Genomic DNA, 10227 nt, shown 5'->3' with positions numbered 1-10227 from the left:
TATCATCACCTGCTATGTGTCATACACTGTAACAAGTCCAGGGAATACAAAAGTGAGTAAAAATACATTTCCTGCCCTAAAGGCACTCACTGTCAACTTTGGAACAAAGACTCTTCACAAGATGGAGAATGTCTATGGAGACTTCTTGAGAAGGGTCAGGCAAATTAATCTTCCAGGTCAATTCTAACCTGGAAAGCACTTTTGCCTGGTTTGTGACCACAGGGAAAAGGGTGCCCACCTTACTTTCAAGTCAGTGCTCAGTCACCGCTAGCACAAGCCATAGCAGTAGAGCTAACCAACTGAGCTATTATTTCATTAAATAAGTTTTAGTTTTCAATGCCTTTTCCTTTCTCTTGTCCTTCTGGAATGTCCATAATTCAAATATTTGTTTGCTTAAAGTTTCCCCACAAATCTCATAAACTTTTTTCATTCTTTATTTTTTCTTTTTTCCTTTTTTCTTTTCTGACTGGATGATTTCAAAAGACCTGTCTTCTTATTTCATTCAATAGATTCTTCTGTTATTTAATTGTATCTGTATTTTCTTACATCTCACTGAGTTTCCTTAAGATCATTATTCTGAATTCTTTTTCAGACATTTCAATGCTTTCTTCTCTCTGGGATATGTTATTGGAGAATAATTATGTTCTTTGGAGGGTGTCACATTTCCTTTCTTTTTCATGTTTCTTGTATCCCTACATGGATGTTGGCACATCTGTGGAAAGTGGAACAGTCACTTCTTCTAATTTTATGGAATAGTTTCTGTAAGGAAAGACTTTTTTCCTGTGCATGTGTTCTTTAGTTCCTGTTAGATAGGGTGTTTTGGTTTGGTGGGCACAATAGTGTAGTCTCCATGTGATTCCTTCAATTTTATTCAACACCAGAGGTGTCTGAAGTGCCTCAGTGGCCTAGGCTGTGGGTGCTTGTGGAAGCTGTGATGCAACTTGGCTAGGGGTTAGGGTTAGGGTTGAGCTCCTGCAGGGTGAGCGCAGGTATGTGCAGCTCATTTGGCCATGGGGGTAGAGTCACTGGGGGAAAGGGGAGGAAGGTCTTAGATGGGCCAGACCTCAGGCCACCAGAACGGGTGCTTAGGAGTTGAGCTGATATTCCACTGGAATGAGCAGAGTCACTGGAGGGGATGGGTGGATCCTCAGGCCACCAGGAAGGGTGCTCAGCAGTTTGGCAGGCAACTCCTCAGCAGGAGTGGATAGGGTCAGTGGGTCCCTGGAAGAAGTGCTGGCATTCTCTGTAGTTCCTTCATTGTAGTGAGTGGGTTTAACAGGGCCATTCTCTGTGGTTCCTTCACTGTAGTGAATGGGTTTACCAGGGCCATGGGCAGAACCTTAGGCCCCCAGGAAAGGTTCTAGGGTTCTTAGCTGATCTTCTGCTGGAATGGGTTGGGTTTCCAAGGGGTGGGCAGGACTTTGGGCCCCTGGGAGAGGAGCTGGGGCACTTGGCAACTCCTCTGCCAGAATGGGTAAGGTCACTGGGGCTGTGTGTGGTCATCTCTGCTTATTTCTAACCACTGTCCCCCTGTACTCTCTGTTACAACAACATGCTCAGCTACTTTCTATTCCCTGAACAGAGGTGCTCCCCTACCACTGACACTGAATGTGTTGTTCCCTCTGCCTAGAAGGCTTTTCCCTCAGTTTCTACTTGTCTTTTGGAACTAAGCTCTTGAAAAAAAGAAATAAAGAAAAGTAAAAAAACAGACTTCTCTAACTGGTTTTAGCACTCTCATCCCAGGATAAGTTAGGAAAACCTTCTCTGTATAACACTCCTATAACACCCCATCTGTCCTCCAATCATAATTCTTGTCATTCTGTTCTGTAATTATCTGTTTATGTGACTTGTCTCCCTCACAAGACTATGAGCTCCTTAAAGGCCACCGTGTTTTTATTCCCATTAATATACCCAGCACCTAATATGACACTTGGTATGTAGTAGGCATTCAGGAAACTAAAGGCTTATTAAGGAAATGAATGAATAAATAGTATCAAACATTTACTGGAATCCATGTGCAAGAGACATTGAGAAGTCTTAAATTTAATCAATTTTAGTGGGTCCGTATAACGTAAATATCATCTTGCCAGATAACTTTAAAAATCAGTAATGAAGACTCAGTTTCTATCTTTAAGGTGCTTTCACAGGAGTGTGGAAAATTAGATATGTACTCAGATAGAGAAAAAGGCACAATGACAATGCAATAGAAGCTATTAAATTTATAAAAAGGGCTATGGGATGGCCCCAGCCACCACCACCCGGTTTCTAGAGTAGCCTTTTCTACCACTCTACATATGTTGGCCTAGGTAAAAATGAATCTTTTCTACTTAGTTCAGCCAAGATGACTATAATTTTTAAGTAGGAACTAACAACAAGAACAAGAAAAGAAAAAAACACAAAATTATTTTTTTTAAAGCCAGAAACTTTCAGCTGACAATAAAGACTAACCAAAGAATTCTCTGGTTACCATACACCTAGGACTGAACCTCCTTGGACAACAGATTCTGCTCCTCAGGCCATTAACCTGTATTAAGCAACAGGTTTGGCCTGATTTACGTTTCTTTCTTTTTTTTTTTTAAATGACCAGTAAGGGGATCTTAACCCTTGACTTGGTGTTGTCAGCACCACGCTCTACCGAGTGAGCCACAGGCTGGCCCCAGCCTGATTTAATTTTCATTCCCTTTCATTAGGACACCTCCCTCCCATGGCTGGGGGAAGACAGCCCTTCTCTTTCTGCCCTCTAGGTTACCTGCTGAACTTTTGCCTGATCTGAGCATAGCCTGCAGCAGCCTCCTTTGCCCTACCTCAAAATCACTCTAATTTTGAGACCCTGGAATTTCGTCTTCTGCCTAAAAAACACAACTTTTTTCTGTCTTTTCTTATTTATTTTCACCTGTCTGGAATATATGTATGATTTAGCCTGACCTTTGTCAAGGATGAGTCTATCCTTCAGGATATCTTAGTTTTCACCAAGGGCAATATCTGGCCAATCTCCACTGAGTGGTCCTACGCGGATTAGGGGATAGATCAGCTGTCCTTCCTGTGCCTCAGTGTTCTCCTGGTGGGCCCGTGTCACCTACCGCCCATACTCCAAACACTTCCCAAGGGTTGGGCCATACACTGGTCCCTTGCGGTCACTCACTGGCCTCTGAGTGGCTCCTTTTTTCAGTTGTTGTGGTCCTCGCTCCTGTGTGGGTCCACAGGAACCCTATTAGTAGTCTTGCTGGCCTGGGAGCCACCAAGGCTCTCTTCTCCCCTGAAGCCTCCAAGTAACTCCATCTGAAGGGCACAGCTGCAACTCTTGGCAGCTCCTGATCTGGGAACTCACCAACTCCAGCCTTAAAGCATCTGGGGCTCGAAACAGTCGGAGTGGTTCTTTCTTTCTCTCATCGTGTCTTCTCCTGCCTTCATGCATTCCATAGGTCTCTCCTTCTCTTCCCCTGAGCTCTAGTGGCACCAGCTTGGCTGTCATTGCTTTTTATAGTTGTAAATTGGTTGATTTGTGGGAGAGAGTGACACTGGGGACCTTCTATTCCGCCATCTTGACTGGAAACCCAAAATAAAATTAAAAGCTTGTTAAAATTTTGAGAAATATAAGAAAATACTCATAACTATGGAAAATCAGTATGCAAAGTTATATACATAGTATGATCTTAAAAGGTAGAAAAATGAGCAAAGAAAAAAGCCTAACCATATCTATGTCTCCAGATAGTAGGATTAGGGGAATCTTTTCCTCTACTTTACAAATTTTCTATAATAAACATGTATTGCTTTTACAATTAGCACAATGTTTTCTCTTAAATATATGCCCTCCTGCAGACCTCACTTAAGTAGAGTATCTGATGCATACTGGGCACTTAATAAATATGTGTTGAATTAATTGATTAATGGAGGATGTGAGCTCCATGAGGGACATGGAGCAAAAAAAAGTTAATTTCACTTACAAGGAGGAGGCTTAGATTTGAAAGACTGAGAAATTACAGCCTCTTCTCATACATAAAACAGAGATAGCACCTGCCTAACCTCCCTCAGGAGACTCTGCTAAGAAGCAAATGAGATAATGCCTCTGAAACCATGTTGCTTCATGCCTGATATTGCACTGGCTTTCTAAATAATACCTCCACTTACAGTTTCTTCTCTTCAAACCAATTCTGCATTTTATCACTAAAATAATTTTCCTGTACCTTAGAATCCTAGATTTTCTAACTAGAGAAACTCCTCTACAATCACAAGGCCCAAACTTCTTACTTTATAGATGAAGAAGCTAAGGCCCAGAGACGTTAAAAGAATAAGTGACCAAATCAAGGTCATAATATTAATGTCATTCCCCTCCTCAAAAACCTTCATACAAATTCCAAACTCCTTGGTATGGCATTCAAAGCCCTTCACAACCTGGCTACAACCTACCTATTGAACCTCCTCTCCCTCTAGTCTCCCCCACAACCCTTTGGTTCCCATCTGACTGATTTCTTTTCTATCCCCTGAACTTATCCCACCTGGTCTCATTCTAATGTTTTCTTCGAGTGCCCCTCCAGATTCCTTTCCAATCTTTGCACATTTGCAAGGTTCAATTGCTAAAATCCCTGTTCCCTCACAGGACAGCTCTCCTACCTCTGAACACCTGAAGTCCTCACTGTTCATGACACTTGCTGGCCGGTGTTCTGTTACATGCATCCCCAACATTGTGATTTACATGTTTATCTGTCTTATTACCTCTCACCCCACCTAGACTGTAACCTCCTTAAAGGTAAGGGATTGTATTTTATATTTATCTGCAGCCCCAACTGCACCTAACCGTACCTGGGAACTTTTACTGAGCAGTATGGAAGTTCCTCTTCTAGGAGCTTTGCTTATGTTATTTCATTTGATCCTCACAATTTTCTCACAAATGGGAAAACTGAGCCTCAGAAAAGATGAATAAACTGTCAAAGTCACACAACTAAAAACTGACAGGGTTGTGAGGAATCCAGGTCCCTCAGCCTTTAAAACACCTATGGCCAAAAACCATTATGCCTATAACCCAGCAGATGCCTTGAATGGGCAGGTGTGCCAGAATTCCTCATTGACTGACTGAGCCATTCCAGAGCCAGGCAGAGAGCCAAGGTACACATGACAAAGGACAGAGCAAGCTTGACGCTCCCTTCCTCTGAAGCCCTCATGAGGGTCTCCTTGGGCCCTTAAACAGTGTCCTTAGCTTCCTGGCACTGACTCTTTACCCTGTGCCAATGTAGGTAGCAGCCCCACTCAGTTCCACAGGTAGCAATCTGGGAGCCCTGACTAAATGGGTAAGACATCAGGATATGAAACACCAGATTCTTCTGAAGCAGAATCAGAAAAGTGATTCTTGAGCAACTGGTTCACTGGGAGGGAGCCCCTCCCTATGGCCACCCAGTTTCAGCGCCTGTGTTTTCCTTTCAGAGCCTGTCAGGCAACTTTGGGATTGCGGGAACAAGGCTTTTGCCAATACACCTTGTATAACAGAGCTGGAGTGGACAAAGCCCCACACTCTCCCAACCCCAGGTCAGTGGGAGGACAAATTTCTCTCCTGCCTTACCCTGACCAGGGCCACATCTTCCACATGCCCATGTGGAAATGCGTCTCAGAAAGCAGGCTGCTCTACTCTGATGGTAACAGCTACAATTTACTAAGTGCCTACTGTTTGCCAAGCACAACACCCAGTGCTTCAAAGGGTTTTCTTTTTTTTTTTCAATTAATCTTTGTTAATGCTCTGTGGACTACACAGTGTAGTGCAGTAGTTAAGGACACAGGCTCTAGAGTTGGACTGTCCAAGTTCAGAATCCCAGCTACACCACTTATAAGTTATGTTAACATGGGCATGCTACTTAATCTCTCTGTGCCTCAATTTCCTCCTCTGAAAAATGACAACTACAATAGTACCTAATCTCTAGAGACATATTAGGATTAACTGGATAAGTGTAAAGTGCTCAATACCCATTAGCTATTATTGTAACTATTACGTGGGTATCATCTCCATTTTATAGCAACTAAGTCTTAGCTTAACTCCATTGCCCAAGATCACACAGCTAATAAAGGACAAAATGCATTTAAATCCAGTTTTAGTCAGCCTGACTCTAAAGGCACTGAGCACCCAGTGTTTGAAACTTCTCTCTCTCTCTCTCTCTCTCTCTCTCTCTCTCTCTCTCTCTCTCTCTCTCTCTCTATATATATATATATATATATATATATATATCTTTCAGGCTGAACTATACGTAAGGAGCAGCTGGGCTTGTCAAAGAGTTTCAGTATGACCCACATTAGAATTAAGTCTCCAGAATCATTCTGGAGAAGTGGAAATGTAGGGCCCAGGGCCAACACTAAGAATGGAGAGCCTGGAAATTTTTTGCTTACCCTAACCCCAGCGATTTTACACACATGACATCAGGCTAAAATGAATATCAAAGGCAGTACTGGAGGTGGAAAGAAGTCACAAAAGGATATCACAAAGCCTTAGTAGCATGGGAGAAAACCTGGAGGGGAAGTCCCAGCCACACTGCCTTGGCACCTTGGTGTGGTAGAGAGGACATGAGCTTAGTGTGCGAGTCTCAGACAAAATCATGGCACCAGTTGGTCTGAGCATTTCTTATGCATCTTCCCACCCCCACCCCCCACACACACCCTTCGCCCCTACTCACAGTTACTGCCGACATCCTGGTTTGAACAAGGTGAAGTCATCGTAGTTCCCTAGAGATACCTACTTGTGCTGCCATCTCCCTGCTAATGTACTTGAGAACAGCCAATAAATCCTGTTTCTGTCCCCCGGGGAATTCATGCTCATTCTGCATCTCTGGGAGTGCTTGAGGCCATACTCTGGTATCTTGCCTATCATAGTATTTCCTAAGGAGCCAGTTTCCTCCCTTCCCATGCTCACTGTGCTCCTGAAAGGGAGAGTCAGAAAGTGGCCAGGGACTGGACTCCTGCCCTGCATTCCTCCTCCAGCCGTTCTAGCATATGAACTCCCTGTCTGGTTCTGAGAGCTCCACAAGGCTTACTAGTGGGAGAGAGATGGGCACTGGGGGATTTTCCCCAGAAAGCCATGTTCCAGAAAAGACAGACTACTATTAGTTCCTGAGGACAGGGATCATATTTAGTTTATCTCTGAAAATTCAGCACCTGGCCCTTGGAAGGTATGTAACAAATATCAGTGAAATTGAATTGTTTTTAAAGATCAGAATGCCTAAATATTGGTTAGAAACAAGCCACAAATCTGACCAGTTTCCTGCTTGTCAACTTGTCTCTAATCTTCCCAGAGCAGACGATAGCTCTATCACAGAAATTCTCAAATCTTTTGGGTGTTATTCATAAACCCAAGGGTGGTGATAGCTGAATGACCAACATGTAATTTCTGAGAACTGACCTCAGACTGTTCAGGAAGATCTGGATATTTCATCCTCCACCTTCCCAACACCTCAGAGGATACACACCCAAGAATAAAACAAGGTGGACTTCAGGCTGGAAATTTCTACCATCTTCTCAGCCTCTGACAACACAAGTTACCAGTTGATTGCGCAAAAAGGAAACACATAATGGGAGCAAACTCAGCTCTTGAATCATTCCCTCTTGGCACCACCTGCCATTGACCCCACAATCAGACCCACATGCACATACCCAGACACATGACACACTTGTGCACATTCACAGCACCACCCTAAACTCTTAAGTGCCAGTAACATGGAAGCCATTAGGATCCTCTGCTGTTCACATATGTGTTATAGGAGCTGCCCAGATAACATTAACCAACCCAAGAGAATATAACCCATCCTGCCCTTCATCATACATGAGTGCTGGGAACTAGAACACAGACACATCTCTCTGTGTCCCGTGTGTTCTCTCAGGTTCTATGGGGAAAGGGAAAATGTGAAGCAGAGACTCTGAGAGCTATAAGAAGAATTTCCTTCTGTTTCAGGGAACCACAGGCAGGAAACATCCAGCAAAGTTGGCAAAACAATCATAGCCCACCCAGAAACTGAATGTGACACTCAGGGGAGGTTGTAGAGGGAGGTGGGATGACAGAAAGGGAAGTCAGGTCAAGACCACATCATGAGAAGTCTGTGCAATGGCAGGAAACCTGCCAAATGGGCCCTCCTTCCCCAGGGCCAAGGGGGCTCCTGGCTCCAGAGACTCCCCACCACACACACAGTGGGCATCTTCAGCCCACTGAAACACAGAGCTGTTAGAGAAGAGACACAAGTAGAACACACACCCTGATCACTTCAGGGGAGGCAAGCACATGTGACAAAAAAGCAGCATTCAGAGATCTGCCACACCTGCCTCCGCTCCCTGCTACAGATCACAGAATCTGTAGAAGAAAAGGAACAAAAAAGATTATCCCACTCAAGTCAGACAATTTACAGATAAGAAAAGCCCAGAGTGGGCCAGTCACTTTCTCAGGGTAACAAAGGAAGCTGACAATTTGGCTGACACAGAAGCAGGTCTACCCACTCCCAGCCCAGGGCCCTCCCCTCACTTCTGGATCTTCCTGAGGCCAGAGTGTGTGGACATCCCTAAATGTGAACTGCATGAAACTCTCTGATGTCCTCCCCCAAGGTGGGGGGTGTAACTGGATCGGCCTTCCAAACTTGCTAGTGGATGAGGTGGAGGGAGAAGGATTCATATTTCTTCCTGTATATCTGCTTTGCCTGGCTCAAGGCCCTTAGGAAGAGTAACACTCCATTTCAGAAAAGGTGCGGACACACATGGACTGCTGCTGCAGGTAACAGGATCCCCACTTCACACCCAGGCTGCAATTCCACTACTCCCCACCCACTGCTCCCAGCAGGTCCCTGCTCTTGAGCAAAGCAGCCAAAATTCATGTAGAGCTCCACCTCCATGTCAGAGGTGGCAGGGCTGAGAGGAACCACAGCTGTGACTGCTCCTCTCCCAGTGCTCATCCCCCACTGAGCACCAAACCACAGACAGGGCCCACCCAGGTTACAAGACCCCCAGGCACAGGCGGAGAAGTGAAACCCATCTCTGAAGGGGAGTAGCTGGGAAGAGGAAAGAGAATCTAAAGAAGGGTGAAAGAAAAATATGAATAAGAGATGCTGCCTCAAAGTGCCTCCTCTGGCATAAATGCCAGTGTGACTCCATCCACTTTTGTTCCCACCCACCCACCCTTCCACAAGCCCAAAGAAGGAAAGAGCACATAGACTACACTGCTGATTTCGCAAAGGAATAAGACTGGAGAAGCCGAGATTCCATTGCCTTCCAGAACCCAGACATCCAGCCCCAACTCAGCAAGTCTCAGACATCAGTGTTCAAGACGTTCTACTTCCAGTAAGCCCAAGGGAGACCTACAGATCTCAGTTTTTGACAAACATCCCAAACAATTCAGATGCACATGGTCCAAGGACCATTCTAAGAAAAGTCCTGCCTTATCACCTTTCCCAGCCCTCCTGCTGTCGACCTCAGAGTCCTCCCCACACACTTTCTGTACCTGAGCTGTATTTTACCTAGGTCTTATTTTAAAGCAGAAAAAAAAAGAATTTGTTGAACTACACTGAGCTGCTGAGTGGTTAAGAGCACATGCTATCAAGTCACTCAGACAGAATGGCTTCACATTCTGGCTCCAGCACATATGCTGCAAGGCCCTGGACCTTAGTGCCCTCATCTGTAAAATGGGGCTAATAAAAGAACCACCTTACATGCTGCTGTGAGGATCAAATGAGGTAATCTACTGGAAGTGTTTAGCATACCACCTGGCATGTACTAAGCACATGATATTTGTTGGCCATTAGTTATACTATTCACAATTAGTTGTATTGGTGGCACTAGATGTGCTAATTATAGGCCCACAGTATTCCTTGGCCATTAGTATTTTGTATTGTAATATGAGCATGTAAAATGCATCACTCCCAAGAGACTGAAGAAGCAGAGTGATTTTAAGCTACAGGGAGCCTGCCAAGGAGATTTCTCGACTGTGTAGCCCACCTTTTGTCTTCATCCTTCATCTTTGCCCCCCTAGTCTCACTCCTCACTCTTCTGACCCATGGACATGATGATCCCAACGGAACTTTACATTTACATTGTGCTTTTTATGGTTTGTAATGAATGTTAAAGTGCTTTTCTTTAAGTGTATTATACTATCTGTTTTGACCTGCCGGCTCTTCACTGTTATCTTTCTCTAAAAGCCCCTCCTTCCTCACTTCTCCCCTTTCTGCCTCTTTCCACTCATCGATTCACAGCCTCCATTTCCCAAAAGACTTATTG

This window comes from Cynocephalus volans, chromosome 10 (assembly GCF_027409185.1).
Source record: "Cynocephalus volans isolate mCynVol1 chromosome 10, mCynVol1.pri, whole genome shotgun sequence".
NCBI classification, from domain to species: Eukaryota; Metazoa; Chordata; class Mammalia; order Dermoptera; family Cynocephalidae; genus Cynocephalus; species Cynocephalus volans.
The sequence above is the reverse complement of the archived record's forward strand: the minus strand, read 5'-3'. Positions refer to the sequence as shown.